The sequence below is a fragment of the Medicago sativa genome, chromosome 3 (genome assembly GCF_051527215.1).
Source record: "Medicago sativa cultivar Bolivia chromosome 3, Bolivia_mono, whole genome shotgun sequence".
Taxonomy (NCBI): Eukaryota; Viridiplantae; Streptophyta; class Magnoliopsida; order Fabales; family Fabaceae; genus Medicago; species Medicago sativa.
This window is the reverse complement of record NC_140751.1, coordinates 100,728,526-100,750,107: the sequence shown is the minus strand read 5'-3', so window position 1 is coordinate 100,750,107 and position 21,582 is coordinate 100,728,526. Positions and strand designations below refer to the sequence as shown.

General features: G+C 36.5%; 1 non-coding gene across 1 annotated transcript; it reads right to left on the bottom strand.

Annotated features, from left to right (window-relative positions):
- Positions 1-12,811: 12,811 nt before the first annotated feature.
- Positions 12,812-12,918, bottom strand: LOC146942919 (small nucleolar RNA R71). Its single transcript, XR_015033776.1, has one exon. It is a non-coding gene; the product is annotated as a small nucleolar RNA R71 (small nucleolar RNA).
- Between the last annotated feature and the right edge of the window lie 8,664 nt (positions 12,919-21,582).

Below are 21,582 nucleotides of genomic sequence, written 5' to 3'. Positions count from 1 at the left end.
CACCATCAATTATCCTTCGCCACCTCTCTGCTGTCACCTCCCTCCGCCGCCGTCCTCTTCTCCGCCGTCGACCACCTTTCCTCTTCTCTTTCTCCCCTGCAACCATCTCTTTTTCAAATTTGATGAATTTGATTTGGAATGGATTTTGAGATTCATTGAGGAAAATCAATTAAAGCTGATTCATTGAGGGTTTTTATTGTTGAGATCAGTAGACTAATAAGTAATAACAACACTTTCAGTTGTCTTTTGAGAGGTGGGTTGATTTGGGATTTTTTGAATTGTGACAAAAATAGTGTAAAAAGGGTTACAATGATGTTGCAGAGAATTGCTATTATTAGCATTTCTCAGAAGAACAATAGCAATATAGGAATTAGCATCATTATTAGCATTTTTTGATTTTTTTTTAAATAAAAAATGTGTGTCACGTGGCACATCCTGATTGGGCAATGTTACATAAAATACCCAATGTTACACAAGTGGAACCCGGAGTTGATATACATTAACATCATTTCCCTTTACAGGTAATTCAGATGAAAAAGTTTTATTTAACTTGATCAAAACTTTCTAATGAATCGAACGCTAAAAAGTTCACGAACTTGCTTCGGGCACTAATCTTCAGTGCCAAAAAAATATTAGTATTGTTAAAAAAAAAAAATTGACTTCAATGAACACTGGAAATTTCGCTACTTTTGATGCTCGTGGTGTTTTTTAATGCCCTTGCTGATCTTTGTTTAAAGCTCTTCTGCTTTAGATTATTTGTACCACACCTATTTCTAAAGGGTCTTGCTAACAAGTGCTTTAAGGGCATTGTTTAAGGAACTTATAAAAAGAAACTATGTCTTGAAAATACAAGTCCAACACATGTTAAAGTCATAACCATAAAATTTTCAATGCAAAAGTTGCTACTTTTAGATGCTTAAACAATGTCCTTAAGGCACTTGTTAGCATTTTCCATTTCTAAATTGTACATTTTGACTTGTGATGTCATTGATGCACAGAAGTTGAAAAATCAAATTTTATAGTTTTTGAGTTGCAAACTTGAATGACTGGACTAATGTACCAATAATTTTGCATTATTACCGTATGCATTTTTAGATTTACCATGGTTCTTAATTGGTGCATCGCCTTCCGATTAGTTTTTAGCTTTATCAGCCTTCGTTTACAAAAGGTTTAATTAATCTATAGATTTCTTAACTATTTGAGAATTTTTTTCAATTAAGTCCTTCTGTATATCATGTAAATAGGTCCCTATAATAATTTAAACATATAAAAACTAATCCTTCTGGAACTAAACATAAAAAATTTGATATATTCAAAGACAAAACTATACCAAAAAAAAAAAATTAAGTAGTTTGATAAATCAAACCACAACTAACCACAGATAGTTTTTTTTTTTTTAAATATATGAATTAATTGAACAGTTTTCATATTCAATTTGGAAGAAAGTACTTTCATACTTCGATAAAAAAAAAAAATTTTTTTACTTGTTCATTACTAAACCAGAACGACAAGCTTCCTTCCACCTGCCTCCATTGTATATTTTAATTCTATGTGTTGGTAAAGAGGACGTCACATAGAAATGAAGACCGAAACTAACGGAAAATACTTCCATGACATAGCTTGTGTGCCATTGGTGCCATTGGGGAAATCCTGGCCATTGATGTGTGTGGATGTGTGTGGGGATGTGTGTGTGATGTGTGTGTGTGTGGTGGAGATGCAAGCTATGGCACCAATGGCACACAAGCTATGGCACCAAAGTGGAGTCCGAAACTAACTCAATAAAAGGACACTTCAAAGCAAATCATTATTGTTTGGGGAATGTTATCTTCTGTCCTCAAGGTACAAGTTAAGAAGCCAGAGATAGAAATATTTTGTTGGAAATTGTGCATTCAATATTCTAGAAATTTGAAATCTTATATTTTCAAGACAAAATTTATTATTTAATTCCATTTTTAGATTCTTAACATGTGCCCTGAGGGCACAAGTTAACGCTACCCTTATTGTTTATAGGGTTAATTAAGTAAATGGTCCCTCTAAATATTCAGAATTTTGTTTTTAGTCCCTATAAAATAAAATCACACTTTTTAGTCCCTATAAAATTTTCCATCATCATTTTTAGTCCCTATAAAAATTTTCCATTAACATTTTTAGTCCCTGTCAAAAATTTCCATCAACATTTTAGTCCCTAAAATGCTTAAGGAAAATGTCACAGGGATTAAAAAGTGTGATTTTATTTTGTAGGGACTAAAAACAAAACTGTGAATATTTATAGAGACTAAAATTAATGGCTGATAATGTCTCCAAAATATATATTACATCTTAATTGGAAAATTCGACAGTAGTGAAATCGATGATGTTGTATGGTACAAGTGTTGGACGATTTTTTTTTCTTTTTTTTTTGAAAAAGCCAAAATGATATATATATATATATATATATATATATAGGGATTTGCTAGAACACACCTACTAGTTTTTATGTGGGAGTGTTTTAGCAAAGCTACACCTTAAGGTGTATTTAACCACTTTTTAGTTATTTACTTGCTAAAATACTCCTTCTAAAAAATAAGTGGGTGTATCCTAGCAAATGCCTATAGGATTTGCTAGAACACACCCACTTGTTTTTGTTAGAAGGTGTGTTATAGCAACATACACCTTAAGGTGTATTTATTAACTTTTTAGTTGTAACTTGCTAAAACACTCCCACATAAAAACTAGTAGGTGTGTTCTAGCAAACCCCATATATATATATATATATATATATATATATATATATATATATATATATATATATATATATATATATATATATATATATATATATATGGGGGATGTTAACTTGCACCCACCTAAAAACACTAAGGTGCAAGTTAACAAGCTGCACATACTAGTTATTTACCAAAACACCCATGTTTTTCTATTATAAACAAATATTATTTATGCTATTTACAAAAATGTCATTTTAATTAAAATAAAGTTTAATAGAGACAAAAAGGTGTTTTAGTAAAGTACAAGTAGGTGCAGCTTGTTAACTTGCACCTTAGACCATTTACAATGGTCACCAACATTCAACACCCTTCAACACCCACTTTTTCAATTCCCAACACTCCACATCATCTTCTCTCTCTTAATTCAACACTCATTCAACTTTAACCTCTCCAATGGTTTTTTTCATTCAACACTCTACCCCACCACCTTTTATTTCTTATTCTTATTTAATTTTATATTTTTGTTTTTATAATTACGTAAAATTACAATTATCGATTATAATTAAATTAAAATAAAGAAAAACTTAACAATTTTTTTGTAAAAACAAAAATTATTTAAATAATTTATTTTTATTTTTCTTAACTTAAAATGCAATACAACAAGAAGATTAAAACATCACTTAGTTTGCTAATAGAAAGATATAATAAGAAGAAGATAGTGAAAAACTTGGTATTTTTTTCTGTGTCCAAATGAAATGAACCAAGTCTCTATTTATAGAGAAAAAAAAATCATAAATTTTGGTATTTTTATTTTTTTTTTTAAATTATTTTACAACAAAATAATTGAGGTCCAATTATTAAAAAAAATAAAAACCAGGCAACCAATAAACAACCAACACGCGTCCCCATCTTTCCAGAAATATTCTTCTCTGTCCGTCCTCTGCTTTTTCACGCGAGCTGTCTGCGCGTGTATTACACGCGCCAGATTCGATCCAATTATAAAGCGACGTGTGGCATTTCTAAGGCTTTCAACTGTGTTGAACCAATTCATCTTCTCTATCATCAATGTCAGTTTTCAACAGGCATTAAACAGGCCATTGGAATGGAATTTTCTGTTGAAAGCAACATTAAACAAGCCATTGTAAATGGTCTTAGTGTTTTTAGATGGGTGCAAGTTAACAGCCCCCTATATATATATATATATATATAATACCGCTAAACGCTTTAGCACAATGAGTGTCAAAACGCCTAGACCCAAACAAAATTCAGACAATCCTGTACAACACTATTATGAAGCAAAGTAACAAAAACAAGAAGAAAGAAACACAGAAAAACAAAGGTAAAAAACTGAGTTCAAACAGGTTAAAAGACTCCGTCGCCACACTTGATAATCAAAATCAAAATTAGTGTATTTTGATTTCAACTACCAAAATGACTGAAGCTTTACCCTTTCACCTAACGCAAGTAAGTTGTCATCTTTTCTTTGAAAAATTCTATTATTTCGTTCTTTCCAAATTGTCCAGACAACTGACAGCCAAATAATAAGTGTTGGACGGTTAAGAGCCAACACAAGAATCATGTAATCGTAGCAGAGATGAGGATGATATGTTGGATCCGTGGTAAGACTAAACAGAATGAGATTAAAAATGGCACCATTAGAAAGAGAGTGGGGGTAACGTCTATAGTAAAAAAGTTGGTAGAAAAAAATGCTTAGGTGGTTTGGACATGTAGAGAGAAGATGTGTAGATGCTGTCGTAAGAAGAGTAGATCAGTTGGAGAAGAGCCAAGTCAAAAGATGTAGAGAAAGACCTAGGAAAACTATAAGAGAAACTATGATGAAAGATTTAAAAGTTAATGAGTTAGAATCCAAATGCCCTATAGCTTAATTTAATTCATATAGTCAAGTCAACCCTACTTAATGGGATAAGGCTTGACCGTTGTTGCTTCTTCTTATTGGAAATTTCAATAGTGATTTATGAAATAACAGAAACAAATGCACAAATCGAACTAGTTATTTCATATATGTACTTTCTATTTCAAAAAAAAATCCACAATATTTCAGACAACTTCCAACTACAATATTATCGGAAATCTACTTAGAAAGGTTAAACCATGAATGGTGTAAATTTTAGTATCCCTTTTACTCTGCTCTGAACGAACAACAATCCAAAGCTATTTTAGTTTTAACGAAAAGGTAAGATCTTTTAAATTTAGGGTTAATTAAGTTTTTAGTCTCACAGTTTTGTTTTTAGTCCCTACAAAATAAAATCACACTTTTTAGTTCCTGTGACATTTTTCTGAAGCATTTTAGGGATCAAAAATGTTGACGGAAATTTTTTACAAGGACTAAAAATGCTGATGAAAAATTTTTATAGGGACTAAAAATGCTGATGGAAAATTTTATAGGAACTAAAAATCGTGATTTTATTTTATAGGGACTAAAAACAAAATTCTAAATATTTACTGGACCATTTACTTAATTAAACAACAAAGTAATTTTGCTCTGTTCACGTATAAGTTCAATCTTCAATCTGTTTAATTGTGTGCGCTTGCGAGGGCACAGCCTTGTAGTGAAACTGCTCATTCTGTTCAAGATCTGGGGGTTGGATTGGCGGAGTTTAGCTAGACACATCAAAATTTTTCTTTAATTCTTTTGGGCTTCATTATGATTGAATGTGATGCATTTTTTGTAGTGTAGGATTGTAGTAGAGTCTCCCATCTACTGTATAACCTTATAACAATCAAATAACATATATAACCTTATGTCACACTAGTAACAGCCTTGTAGTGAAACTGCTCATTCTGTTCAAGATCTGGGGGTTGGATTGGCGGAGTTTAGCTAGACACATCAAAGTTTTTCTTTAATCCTTTTGGGCTTCATTATGATTGAATGTGATGCATTTTTTGTAGTGTAGGATTGTAGTAGAGTCTCCCATCTACTGTATAACCTTATAACAATCAAATAACATATATGGCCACGTTTAGCATGGGGCAATTGTAAAACTTCCCCATCTTAGGCTCATCTAAATTGAATCATTGATTTAATATAAAATAATGAGGACGGTTGAGATCCTATGATCTTTTTTACCTGCAACTTGTACGGCTCATCAACTTGACTACATGGATTTTTAAAAAGTAAAATGGAACACAACTGAACCAATTTGAGGGAACTGGTATTTTTTATTGTACTTATTTTTTTTCAGAATTTTTCATTATATACTTCATAAATGTAATTTCCTTTTCCTATGACTATAACAAAAATATTTGATGATTTCACACCGATTAAAAAAATTATAAAATTAAAAGAGAAAGAATACTACTTTTAATGTATCGACAATTGTTTTTTTAAATAAAATTTAATCACTGTATACTCTCCTGATACGTATCTGGGTGTATCGAGCACGTATCGTTGCATGATACGCATCGGATACATGTGCGTCCTCAATTTTGAAGTTTTGTGCTTCGTAGCAGGTCATACTTCGTCATTTTTTATTGATTTAATCATTTATATTATAAAATATCAACATCGTTGTCATTCTAAAAAAATCATCTAAAGTTCATAAAAAACATCAAATCTTCATCATACAAACTTTTTTTTAGGGGATTCATTATACTAACTTAGAAACCCAAATTTTATTGAAAAAAATCTCATGAAAAAAGATACAATATTGACATATTATAACATAAATAATAAAATCGTAGAAAAACATATTAAGAACGAAAATATTACTTAAAATTAAGTTAAAGGTCAAATTATGTAATATTATTACTTGGATGTATCTTATGAATTAATCTATTCTTGGGTTGATACCGAGTTTTTTTTAAAAAAAAATACTTGAATATAGTGTAGGTAATATTTTAAATAATTTTATAGTAATAGATTGTTTTTAAAATTTATTTGTTCTATAAATTTGCTTTTGGTTCTTTGACAAAATCTGGTGTAAATCATTTACAAGTGAAATAAATTGTTCAGATTGACAAATAGGTTCATTTTTAAAATAAAATATAGAACCCTTCTTTGTTGTTGACATTACAGAACCCAAAACAAATAAGCCGTATTTTCTTTCAATTGGAATTACAGGTAACAGCCGGTAAGAAACAAATAAGCCTAAGATGGGGAAATTTCTCAATTGTCCCATGCTAAAACTCGCCAACATATATAACCTTATGTCACACTAGTAACAACAGAGGAGAAACTTTTCATCAAAAAACAGAGGAGAAATAGATACGAATGCTCTGCAGAATCTCTAATACAAGACAGAACTTATACAAGGAGTCAAGGAGAGACCTAATACACTAGGATAGCAAGATACAAAATTGATTGCACAAATTTTTCATAAAACCATGGCTCCAATCAGTGACCCCAATTAGATAGCATATTCCACCAGAGACCATTGTGGAATAACAAACCAAATGAGATGTAGTGACTGTAAAATCACGCCAACCAACCAAAACACTTGTTGAATCTTCAATTAATGTACAAAGACCTCCTGGGTAACAATCTACATGTTTCACTCAACCAATAAAAAAACACTAGCATAACTACCAGTGTCGAATTCTGGAAGGTGTAACCCAATAATATAAGTTAAGAAAATGAATGAGTATTGTGTTCGAGATTTAAGATTCTAACTCTTGTGCTTATAAATTCTCCACCCCCCTCGTATGTTAACCACTAACAGTTGTCTATAAAAACTGTACTAGTGTAGATTCCAGACCCACATCAAATCAGGAAAGAAGTTGCATTACATCAAAGTATCAAACAACCAACATTTATCCATCACACCATACTATGATGCTAGGCATGAATGCATGATTGTGGATTTGACCACCATTCATAGTAATTCATGTTCGAGTTATGGAAAATTGCTTTCAGTTTTGATGAGGACCACGATTCCATTGTTTAAATTGAATCAAGAGAATTCTCAAGAATTGGAGAATATGGAATCTTTATTGGGTACTCTTATATACCATATTGAATCACGAAAATCCTCAAGAATTGAAAAATAAGGAATATTGGTTGAATTGAATTGCTATCACATCACAAGACACACTAATTACATGCATGTAACACAATACAACCAGAAATTAACCAAGAACAGTAGCAGATTTTGTATAAGCAATGCATATTATCAAGAAAAATAGTTGCTGTATTGTATATGAAATAAAATGCATATTCCAAAATTAATAACCAGACGAGATGATTGATTAGGCATATGAAAAATTATACTTGGGAGAATTTACAAGTTTTTCCCTATTATCGATGCAAACAATACCTTTCATGTATTTGAACTAAACTCTTTGCATCTCTATTGATTTGAATCCATACATCATGATGATGGTGATGAAGGAGAAGATGAAGATGGAAAAACATCTTTAACAGCAGAAGCAGCAGATAGATAATTAAGCGTATTCTTCAAAGTTTCCTTTTCCCTCATCAATCTTGCACCAGTATCTTCCAATTCCAGCAAAGCTTGTTGCTCTCTAGGCGCACCTTCAAAAGTGCTTCCAACAAAAAACGAAAACGGCGTTGGGAATAAGTTCCTTCTCAAATCACCAACTTCTTTCTCTGCTTTTCCACCTAATCGATTCGATAACCGAATCACGTCTTTCATATACGTCTCCACCTCGTTCGCCAAACCGTCAACATCCACGTCAGCAGAAGGTGAAGGTCTATCTTCAAGCCACGCCACACGAGCGACGAGATAAGGTTTCGTGCGAACCACTTTCGTGATGCGGAATCGTTCTTGACCTTTGCAGATCAAGAAGAATCGATCATCGACGAGTCTTTCGTGTTTGATTACTTCTCCGACGCAACCGACTTCAGATAATCCGGTAACGGCGTCGTTGTAGATGACGCCGAATCTGAGATCGGTTTGGAGGAGCGTGTGCATCATGACGCGGTAGCGAAACTCGAAGATCTGGAGAGGGAGGATTGCTCCGGGAAAGAGAACCAGAGGAAGAGGGAACAAAGGGAGTTCTGTTACATCGTCGGAGTTGGGAGAGTTAGCGTGGTGCTTCTCCGGAAAAGAAGACGCCGAACATCGGAGAAGGGAGTTAGAGTTACGGCGGCGAGAGTGGTGGAGAACATTTAGATGCGGCGGCGGAGTAGGTGTTGAGGATTGAAAGATTTTAGGGTTTAAGGAGAGTGGAGTGAGATTTAACAAAGGTGAATTTGAGGAATGGATAAGCTGTGGAATTGGGAATGCCATTTTACAAAGCAAAATTTAGGAGACAGAGAGAAAGAACAAGGAATAGAATTAATTGGAGAAAGTATAGGTTAATTTTGTGAATGTGTGGTTGCTACTGATTCCACTTAGTCATTTACCATTCTCAATCACTCTCTAATTCAATTATGTGTCTAAAATGCTGTGTGACTGTCAACAGTCACACTCCAACTTGCTAAGCCACTGAAATGAAAAATTATTACATAGATGAAGATGTTGGAAATATCCCTTCGGGTTTGAGAGCTCAAGACAGATTTTTGTGGATGAGATGAGATGATAATAATATGGATTAAGCACGTGGTTCTAGATATTCCACGTGACGTGGGAATCTCCATCCATCATTGAATTCAATTTTTTTTTTTTTTTTTTTATGTTGAATTGGAATTATTTACATTTGCTTGATTAATATAAAAAGGATCTCGTTAACGAGTGCCTTAGGACATTGATTAAGGAATAATTACACAACTTTTTTATTAAAACTTACTTATTTTGGATGCTTAATCAATACCCTTAGAATACTAGTTAACATTTTCCACATAAAGTTACTGACAATCAAAAAATAAGTAGTGTCGTTAATTTTTTTTTGGATACTAAAATCAATCATTTTAGACATAATAGTCTATGGACCTAAGAGGATATAACATGATCTTTTTTTTAAGCAAATGCAAGATTAATTCATTTCGGATATTGATAGAAAGGTACCTTTCTATTTGTATTATAATACATGATTTTTTGAACTCTTTAAAATACCAATAACATTTGAAGCTATGAAGTCAAAAATATCAATCTTAATGTTTTTTTTTTGAGAGAAAATAACTTATACCATTTCATTAAGAATCAAATTAACAATACATGTAGGAATATCATCAAAGATCTGGAAGCCAGTTGTAGATGGGGCTGCCTTGGCTAAAGTATGAGCAACCTCATTTGCTTGCCTCCTAATAAACTCAACATGAGAGTTTGTTAAGTAAGAATTACAAAATTGTCTACTACTATCCATAATAGATCCAAATTCGGTGACATCTCCACGGCCTTTGTTGAAGTAATCGGCAACCCTTTTAGAATCAACCTTGAAATCAACATTTGGTATTTGAAGTTCATAAATCCACCGAATCGCGTGATGTAATCCCAGAGCTTCTCCAACATCTATGGAACAAGCTGGAGTGAACGAAATGGTTTTTGAGCGGATATGATTACCATCAGAGTCACGAATGCACATTCCTAGCCCGACTCTATTCGAATTGTGTGGAAAAGATGCATCAATATTACATTTGTATCTACCGCTTCTCGGTTTCCTCCAACTATGATTAACATTCCCATTATTATGAGAAGACCTCTGATTGAGGGTTTGTTTGCTATTAGCACTTCTCCAACCTTCTAGCAAGTGTCTTGCTCTTTCCAGAATAGTAAATGTCGAATCTGACACCTGTTGCCAAAGCTTAAGATTCCTGGCTTTCCAAATACTCCAAATTACAGACACTAATTTCTCAATTTGTGCTGCAGTCAAATGTTGTAGTAAGTTAAAAATGATATCAGGAGCATTATCGTACTGGACCAAGGATGGGGAGATAAGGTGCCAAAGGTTGGCTGCTTGCCAGACCTCAATAGCTGATTGGCAGTGAAACAATATATGATAACTATCTTCGTGGGGATCGTCGCATCTGACACACTCTGAGGGGCAATTTACACCCCTGCTTCGCAGCTTCGCCCGAGTCGGAAAACAGTCTCTACATATTCTCCATACCAAATTTTTAACTTTGGGAGGAACTTTCAACCGCCATATACCACTCCAAAACCCAGGCTTACGCAGATGATCATTATTTATGACCTCTTCAATACAAATCCTATAAGCACTTTTCACTGAATATTGCCCATTCCTCTCCGCTTTCCAGATTAATGTATCCGTCTGTACTTGGTTATGTAGAGGAGTATTCAAAATACTTTGTGCCGTGTCATTTGCAAACAAATTTCGAATCAACGGTTCATTCCAGGCTTTAACTTCCTGATCAATAAGATGACCTGCCGAAAAGGATTGGAGGTTGATGACATTCTGTCATTACGTAATATTAGGGACTTATTGTGACATTTTGATAGAGTTCTCATGCAATTTTTACTGTTCTGGAGTGCAAAAAGCTTAAAATTTGAAGTCTGTTCGAAGGAAATCGCGCCACGCCAATTTCAAGCCGTGCTGCGATTTTTGAAGCAAAAATACACACTTCCTGTAAAGGGGAAATCGCGGCACGCCAATTAACAAGGCGCGGCGCGATTTTGATGGGTCAGGCCCATGACTTCTATAAATACTGCACTCAATCTGAAGAACAAGGGTTACGATTTTGGAGAACGAAAGTGCGATTTTAACACCCAGAAGGCTGCAGCGGAGAGGATTTCATCATCTCTAACCCAGTTTATGTATGTTTTAATTCTTTCATTGATTATGCTATTTGTAAACTCAATTATGAGTAGCTAAATCTCTTAGAGATTAGGTCGGAGATGAACCTATGTAACCCTAATTGATCATATGTTGCTGTGAAACTCTATTACTTATTAATGATATTCTAGTTTTCATTCAATTCAATTGTTCTTACTGCTTTTTATATCCTGATCAAATATAAACATGATTTTGTGAGATCGAATGACTACTGACCATAGCTTTCGACTTAGACCTAATTGAATTGTTCTAATAAACATGGTTAGTCTAGGAATGGATAATCGTTTGTTAGTGATATTAGGTTAACGTGCTTAAACCTTTGATGATTATTAGACCACCTAAGGAATTAGGGGCTGTAGTTTAAAAAGAGGGTCCTAACTCAAGGGATTGATTAGGGCTAATTTGTTAACTATCGTGAAACTAGAGAATCATTAGTAATAATAGGTGCAGTAACCAATTAGGGGAAACATAGAGGATTCGAAGACCTGATCTCATCTCTCTCCTATTTTCTTAATCAAATCTTTACTTTTTTATTTGATTTCTTAAAATCAAACCAAATCTACTGCCTAGTGGCAAAACAAAATAAACTTTTATACATCCTACTTTTATAACGAAATTGAATAATTGAAGTTAAAAACAGTCCTCGTGGGAACGATATTTTTACTACTTCGATAGTTATTGGTGCACTTGCCAATCTCCTATCAAGTTTTTGGCGCCGTTGCCGGGGACTGTTGAATTATTTCAACAAGGCAATTACGTTATAATTTAGGGTTTTTGCAATTTAATTTTCTGTTTTTTTTTATTTTTATTTTTCTGTTTTCATATTCACTTGATTACTTTGCGTTGTGCAGTGCTACTAAGGTATTTTGCTGTTTATGCGAGGTAAACAGAGCTCTGACGACTTAGAGTACGATCCGGAGATTGAAAGAACTGCTAGAGCACTTCGGAAAGCTGTCCGATCGCAAAGGTTAGCTCAATCCGTTCCACCGGGTGTTCGAGAACAAGTACCGGAGCAACTCTCAAGTGAATCTGAAACAAATTCTTCTCCTAAATCTGCAACGATGGAAGGAGAAGGAGTTGTACCACCAAGACCTAAGCTTGGAGACTACGGGTTAGCCACTCATCGCGGTCAACTGACCCACACTTTTCAACCAGCTAACCCCGTAGCGTTCGACATCAAGACAACTGTCCTCAATGGTTTGAGGGACAAGCAATTCGATGGGACTGAAGCTATGAGTCCTCATGAACACTTGAGCCGTTTTGCTGAAACCTGTGAGTTTTGTGTGCAACCAGCCACCGTGACTGAAGCACAAAAGAAGCTAAGGCTGTTTCCTTTCACCTTGACGGGAAGAGCAAAAGATTGGTTGCTAACAATTCCAAACGGGACTGTCCAAACATGGGAAGAGTTAGAGCTGAAGTTCTTGGAGAAATACTTCCCTATGTCTAAGTATTGGGACAAGAAGATGGAGATCTCTAACTTCAAGCAAGGAGAAGGTGAATCATTGTATGATGCTTGGGAGCGATTCAATTTGCTTCTCAAGAGATGCCCTAATCATGAGTTCACCGAGAAGCAATACCTCCAAATCTTCACTGAGGGGGTAACACCAAACACTCGAATGTTCTTAGATGCTTCCGCGGGAGGTAGTCTCAAAAGTAAAACTGATCATGAAGTTCAAGCTCTAATTGAAAACATGGCTGGCAATGAGTATCGTGATCAAGCTAAAAAGAAAGAAAGAGGAGTGTTTGGGATGAGTGAACAAACTGCTATCCTTGCTAACCAAGCAGCTATGAACAAACAAATTGAAGCTCTAACTAAGGAGTTTCAAGGCTTCACTTTGGCTCATAAGCAACAACAAGTGGCTGCAATCAAATGTGACTTATGTGGTGAAGAACATCCAAACGGTGAATGTGTTCCGGAAGGATCAAGTGAAGAAGCTAACTTCATGGGAGGATATCAAAGGCAGAATCAATACTTCAATTCAGGCATTAATAAGCATCCAAATCTAAGCTACTCAAACAACAATGCTTTGAACTCTCAGATGCTAACTCCTCAACAACAACAACAAAGGAAGCCATCCGCTCTTGAGGAAACTATGATGAACTTCATGAAGATGACTCAAGGCAACTTTGAAGAGATGAAGAAGAGTCAAGAAGCTGAAAGAAAGAACAATGAAGCTTCTAGGAAGATGCTTGAAACTCAACTGGGGCAATTAGCTAAGCAGTTGGCTGAACAAAACAAAGGCGGATTCTCAGGTAACACTAAAGATAACCCTAAGAATGAGTCTTGTAATGCTATTGAACTGAGGAGCAAAAAGGTTTTGACACCTTTAGTTCCAAAAGCTCCAAAGAAGGTTGATGAAGTAGTTGAGGTGGAGGAGAATGATGTAGTTGAAAAGAATGATGAGGGTGTAGTTGAAAAAGAAAATGATCATGGAGAAGTTGAAAACGAAAGGAAGAAAAAAATAGAGGGAGAAAAAAGTGAGAGATTAATTGATGAAGATTCAATCTTGAGGAAGTCGAAGAGTCAAATTTTGAAAGATGGAAACAAACCACAGGTTATTCCATCATATGTGAAGCTTCCATACCCTCACCTTTCGAAGAAGAAAGAAAAGGATAAAGGCCAATTCAAGAAGTTCATGCAACTTTTCTCACAACTTCAGGTAAATATTCCTTTCGGTGAAGCTCTTGATCAAATGCCGTTGTATGCTAAGTTCATGAAAGACTTGTTAACCAAAAGAAGGAAGCCTAAGGATGATGAGAACATAGCACTTTCTGAGAATTGTAGTGCTATTCTTCAAAAGAAGCTGCCACCTAAGCTGAAGGATCCTGGTGCTTTTACTATCCCTTGTTCAATTGGACCGGTAGACATTGGAAGAGCTTTATGTGACTTGGGAGCAAGTATAAATCTGATGCCTCTTTCAATGATGAAGAAGCTTAAGTGTGGGGAACCAAAACCAACAAGAATGACCATTACTTTAGCTGATCGGTCAATCTCTTATCCTTTCGGTATACTTGAAGATGTGCTAGTCAAGGTTAATGACTTGGTGTTCCCAGCAGACTTTGTGGTCCTAGACATGGCTGAAGATGAAGACATGCCACTCATTCTAGGAAGACCTTTCCTTGCAACTGGTCGTGCTTTGATTGATGTTGAACGTGGAGAGCTAATGTTGAGGTTCCATAAGGAGCAGGTAGTCTTCAATATCTTTGAGGCAATGAAGCACCAAGATGAGAATCCCAAATGTTACCGGATTGACGTTGTGGAAGAAACAGTCGAAGATAAAACCCTTGAATCTCTACTTATTCAATCTAAGGAGGTGGAAAGTGTGGAATCTATAGACAGACAAGAAGTGATTGAAGATGTTGGAAAGATAGAGGGTGTTAAGCAACTGGAAGTAAGCAAAGAACAGATGCACCAACAATCATCAGGAGACATCCGTGACAACAAGTATGGGGGATTGGCAATTGGTAAAAATGAAATAAAGACTACTACCACTGGTCCAGGTGGTAAATTGGCTTATAGAAGGATTCCCTGTGGGATGCGTAATGGGCCGGCTGCTTTTCGATGGTGTATGCATTCAACTCTCTCTGATACTTTGGAAAGAATTAGGAGGTACTGTGACGAAGGGATGGCAAGAAACAAGCCTGTTGATGAAGCTATAGACATCAAGAAGTCTGGTGCACAAGGAACTTTCAAGGGTAAGGAACAAAAGCTGAAACGGTACCGTGAAGGAGGACTCCCAAACAATGAAGAGGGAGCCACATCAACTAATCCTTAGGGATGGTCATCAGTCAAGCTAGTGATGATAAAGAAGCGCTGAGTGGGAGGCAACCCACTATTTATTTTTCAGGTATGATTTTATTGCTTTCAAAAACAAAAACACAAAAATATTTTTCTTTTCTTTTAATACAAGGCAGGAAAGTTTTAGAAATTTGCTCAAATATACCTCTTGCCAAGAAAATCATGCAAGGTACTGATGTCTTGCATGATTCTCTCCTCAAAAATTTTCAGAACGTAAAGGAACTCAGGCATTTTTCAAGAAAACAAAAAATTTTTTGGCCTGAGAAAGCAAAAACACACTCCCTGTTGCTCAAAATCGCGCCGCTCTGTGCAAATTGGCGTGCCGCGATTTTGAAGAACAGGAGAACACTCTCCCTGTTTTAAAGAAATCGCGTCGCGCCTTGTAATTGGCCGCAGCGCGATTTTGCTTGAAAGTTGACTAACCGTTGCAAAAACTAGCCGTTACAAACCCACCAAACTTCCCTACCGTTAGAAATTTGCCCGTTACTAGCCGTTACACACAAAATCGCGCCGCGCCTTGCAAATTGGCGTGCCGCGATTTTGCCCCTACAGCACTATAAATTCTTCACTGTTCATCATCATTTTCATTCCATTCTTCCTACCTTTCTCTATCAAAACTTCCCTAAACTTCCATTCACGAATTCTCTTCATCTTCATCTCAATATTCACCTCCTAACCATCATCAAACCAAAATCCCAATCACAAATTCATCAATCCAAACCACCATCAAACCACAATCATTCAAAACTTTCCCAAACTTCACAAAACTTTCCATTCACCATCTTCCCAAACCACAAATGGCCTCCAACCAAAGAAACACCCGCTCAAAGAAAGCCACCAACCCCAAGCCATCCACAAGCAAATCCAAACGCCCCCGTGCCGCATCCGAACCACCCGAAAACGCCATCCATTTCATCAATGACCTAGCCCAGGAGTTCCATCAATCTATGAAGAGTTTTGAAGTCATAGGGGAGAGGAAGTTTGATTTCACAAAACTTGTGAAATATCCTTTCTTTGAGTCTGAAATACGAAGGAGGGGGTGGACGAGATTGAATGAGATGATCGACGAGGCAAACAACAAAACGGTGATCGTCGAATTCTTTGCAAATGCAAGGGTGTCCGATACACCCTTTCAATCTTTTGTTCGAGGAAAGTACATTGACTTCAGCCCGGATGCTCTCAACGCATGGCTGAATGTTCAAGCACCGGAGGAGTGTTGGGTTGAAAAATTAAGGAGGGAGAGATTTGCTATTACGGAGGATACTTTTGATGAGATCATCACCACCATGTGTAGGCCTGGGTCGACTTGGAAAAAGTCCCGGATGCTTACCTATGCGGAGATGCTGCCGGTACCCAAGGCGTGGGTATCATATGTGGTCCAGACTCTTGAGAGTGCATCTTGCACTTCTGAAATTCCTCTCAAGAGGGTGCTTGCTGCCTATGCCATCATCAAGGGGCACCCTATAGATATTGGCCGCCTCTTGGCCAATAGTCTTCATGATCTAGCAACCGGGAACACCACACAATTGGGACATGGAAGCTTAATTAATTGGTTGTGTGAACAACAGTTGGTGCCGGCTTATGATAGTGATCTCAACACAAGCAATATGAAGCCGATCACCGACTCGGTCATGGATGGGTTTGTCAAGAAATATGAAGGCTACATCAAGGAGAGAGAGAGGGAGGCAGCAAGGCAACAACAAATGGAGCAAGGAGGGAGTAGTAGCCAAGGGGGTTATGCTCCTCTTCATCCAAAGCTTGAGGAATTCATGCATGTGCAAGCTAATTGGATGAATGAGACTTCGGACCAGCTGTGGGTGAACCGTCCTAGGTTCTCAGCTGCGTTTGCTGCGGAGGCTCAATTGCATATGGGTCCGATTCGTGGGTCTTATGAGAGGTTTGGAGGCTCCCGTGAGCGCATGGAGCAATATTTTACACATCAAGAAGAGTATGGGTTGCGCATGAGGAGGGAAATCACTGATGATTTCAATAACACCGAGCAAGATCAAGGGGATGACATCTTTGAAGGATTGAGGAAACCGGGGGCTGGACACTCGGATGATGATCAAGACATGGGCTGATCTACTGATGGATTAGCATTTTCTGCTTTGTATTTTATTTTTCAGTCATTTTTCTTTTGATGTAGTTTCTTTTTATTTTCTTTTTAATGTCGAAGTCCATTGAACTTATTTCCCTATTGTAATTGCTCCTGCACTTGTTTTATTAATGAATTTGTTTTGTTTCATGTGACCTATTCCAGTTTAGTAACAGTTGTTTGATGAAACGGTGTTCCAAAAGTTCTAAAGGAGGGGTGACTTGATTCAAAGGCGAAGTGTACGGCGTTGCTAGGTAGTCACATACTCCCAGAAATCTCAGCCATAAGGTTCATTGCCAAATCTTGTTTTTCAATTTACTTATATTTAGATTAGTTTTCCATGCAACTACATTTCTAGAACTTGCATTGTTTCTCTATTATTGATTGGTCTTTGTCAATTACACACTGAGGCAAAAGTGCTTGGTCCTGTGAGCCTTTTTGAAGCCTACCCTGATATTGATTGAATTTATCCTTTCTTAACCAATTGTGAGCCGGTAGGATTAGAACTTTTTGTTCGGTGACAAACTACATTACAAGCCTAGAGACTTTTAGGACTTGTCCCTTAATGAATTTCTGAGTTAAGGCATTGTAGAATGTTGCTAAAGATTAAGTTTGGGGTTGCTATTGGAATTTGCAACCAACTAAGTTTGGGGTGGGGGTACTAGAGAATAAGAGAACAAAAAAATGAAAGAAATATGAAATTGTCATGCAATATATACACAAAAATGGTGTATCAAAAAAAAAAAAAAAGAAATTGAATGATGAAAAAGGGACAAAACATCTAAAATCCGAGTAACTTCAAACTCGAGTGTCCCTAAATGTTAAAAATGTTCTCTAGTACCTTTGCATTGATTGTATTTCCACAAGGTGAATGAATGAAGGATTGAACTTTGTGCTTTAACTTCCGTAGGAATGCCTAACTCAAATTTTGTGTAGCCTACTTATCCAAATATATCCCACCTTTCACCTAAGCCCCGTTATAACCCTAAAGACCTCAAAAGTGTGTAATGATATTGACTTTGATTGATGTTTAGAAACTTTTCAAGCATATGGTAATATGTAGACCTGCATGTCGACTGGTAGAACCCTATTTCAAATTGTTGCGTGGAGTTGTGAATTGGTGGATGCGAACAAGTCAAACTAGCTCATCTTTAGCTAGAAGGAGAATGAACTTTTGGGTACTATCGTTTTGTCAGGTAACTGTTATTTTACTGTCGTTTGTCACTGTTGCAAGCAAATTCCTTGAGGACAAGGAATGGTTTAAGTTTGGGGTTGTGATGACATTCTGTCATTACGTAATATTAGGGACTTATTGTGACATTTTGATAGAGTTCTCATGCAATTTTTACTGTTCTGGAGTGCAAAAAGCTTAAAATTTGAAGTCTGTTCGAAGGAAATCGCGCCACGCCAATTTCAAGCCGTGCTGCGATTTTTGAAGCAAAAATACACACTTCCTGTAAAGGGGAAATCGCGGCACGCCAATTAACAAGGCGCGGCGCGATTTTGATGGGTCAGGCCCATGACTTCTATAAATACTGCACTCAATCTGAAGAACAAGGGTTACGATTTTGGAGAACGAAAGTGCGATTTTAACACCCAGAAGGCTGCAGCGGAGAGGATTTCATCATCTCTAACCCAGTTTATGTATGTTTTAATTCTTTCATTGATTATGCTATTTGTAAACTCAATTATGAGTAGCTAAATCTCTTAGAGATTAGGTCGGAGATGAACCTATGTAACCCTAATTGATCATATGTTGCTGTGAAACTCTATTACTTATTAATGATATTCTAGTTTTCATTCAATTCAATTGTTCTTACTGCTTTTTATATCCTGATCAAATATAAACATGATTTTGTGAGATCGAATGACTACTGACCATAGCTTTCGACTTAGACCTAATTGAATTGTTCTAATAAACATGGTTAGTCTAGGAATGGATAATCGTTTGTTAGTGATATTAGGTTAACGTGCTTAAACCTTTGATGATTATTAGACCACCTAAGGAATTAGGGGCTGTAGTTTAAAAAGAGGGTCCTAACTCAAGGGATTGATTAGGGCTAATTTGTTAACTATCGTGAAACTAGAGAATCATTAGTAATAATAGGTGCAGTAACCAATTAGGGGAAACATAGAGGATTCGAAGACCTGATCTCATCTCTCTCCTATTTTCTTAATCAAATCTTTACTTTTTTATTTGATTTCTTAAAATCAAACCAAATCTACTGCCTAGTGGCAAAACAAAATAAACTTTTATACATCCTACTTTTATAACGAAATTGAATAATTGAAGTTAAAAACAGTCCTCGTGGGAACGATATTTTTACTACTTCGATAGTTATTGGTGCACTTGCCAATCTCCTATCAGAGGTCCAACATGTCATCCCCCACAGGTGGAATACTGAGACCTGAGCCTATCCATGGCTCACTAAGAATGGGAATATTAAACCCTGAACCTATCTTCCATCTCGCTCCTTGTCTAACTACCACTTTTGCTTCAAAAATACTTCTCCAAACAAAACTTGGATTATGACCCGGCTTTGCATCTAGATAGGTACAATTAGGATAGTACCTGGCTTTGAAGATCCTTGAGACGAGGCTTTCTGAATTAGTTTGTAGCTTTCACCCTTGCTTGCCAAGCATTGCCACATTAAAAGCTGCTAAGTCTTTGAAACCCATTCCACCATTATTCTTGTGGACAGATAGTTTTTCCCATGATAGCCAGTTCAAACCTCTGTTGCTTGAGCCACCATGACCCCACCAAAAAGTATTCATCATCTTCTCTATTTCATCCAGGAGTGAATTCGGTAACCTAAATATGCTCATAACATAGGAAGGAATAGCTTGTAGGACCGACTTGATCATGACTTCTCTACCTGCCTTGGACAAACATTTACTACTCCAACTGCTAATCTTTTGCCAAACTCTGTCCTTAATGAAACTGAACGTTGCTTTTTTGCTGCGTCCTACCATTGAGGGTAGACCAAGATATTTCCCAGTTCCTAAAACTGCTCTAACTCCCAAAATGGTAGTTATAGATTGTCGAAGTGGTTCTTCAACATTCCTGCTGTAGAAGATCTCCGACTTGGGAAGGCTAATAGCTTGCCCTGATGCCTCCTCATATTGATTCAAGATTTGCTTCATAACATTCGCCTGTTGCTCATTAGCTTGAAAGAACAAGAAACAGTCATCAGCAAAGAGAAGGTGAGATACTCTTGGAGCAATACGACAGACACGAACTCCTTGTATGTCCCCTCTACTTTCAGCGTTTCTGATTAACGCCGATAATCCTTCAGCACAGAGTATAAAGAGGTAAGGTGACAACGGATCTCCTTGTCTTAGACCTCGACCTGGAATAATAGGACCAACAGTTTCTTTATTCAATATTACGGAGTAATCAACCGTTTCAACACACATCATGATCCACTTGATCCATTTCTCTGAGAAGCCCATCTTTCGCAAAACATCCTGGAGATAAGCCCAGTCAATTCTGTCATAAGCCTTGCTTATATCCAATTTCAATGCCACACTTTTTTCTTTTCCTTTTGTCTTTGTCTTCATGTAATGAACCAATTCGATGGCCACTAATGCATTGTCCAGGATGGACCTATCAGGAACAAAAGCTGACTGTGAATCGGCAATACATTTGTGTAGAATTTTCTTTAGTCGATTAGCAAGGACCTTTGAAAGCAACTTGTAAAGGACATTGCACAAAGCTATAGGTCTCCAATCCTTCATCGTCTTCTGTTCATTACCTTTAGGAATGAGTGCTATGTTTGTAGAATTTAACGAAGGAGGAAATTGACCTACGTTCATCCACTGACAACATTCATTGAAAATATCCTCACTACAAATGGACCAGAAATGCTGATAAAATCCCGGATTGAAACCATCAGGGCCCGGACATTTGTCAGGATGCATAGAAAACATAGCTTCTTTGAATTCTTCTATGCAAAAAGGTGCAGTTAACTGTGTGTTATCTTCAGTATCGATCACCTGATTCAACATACCAATAACAGGAGAACGTACACTTTCCTGGCCAGCAAATAGTTCTTCAAAATAGTTCTTTGCAATGGAACGCATTCCAACTTCATCCGTAGTACGAATTCCTTCTTCAGTTTCAAGAGACAAAATCTTGTTTACCTTTTTCCTGGAAGTTGCCGCTGCATGGAAGAATTTTGTATTCAGGTCTCCATCCCGATACCAATGAGTTTTCGCTCTCTGCCTCCAATACATGTCCTCTTGATACAACAAATGATTAAGTTTTTGCCGCAAATTATCAAAGTAAGCGCCATCCTGAATTCCATGAATAGAGCGACTTCTGCTGAGTT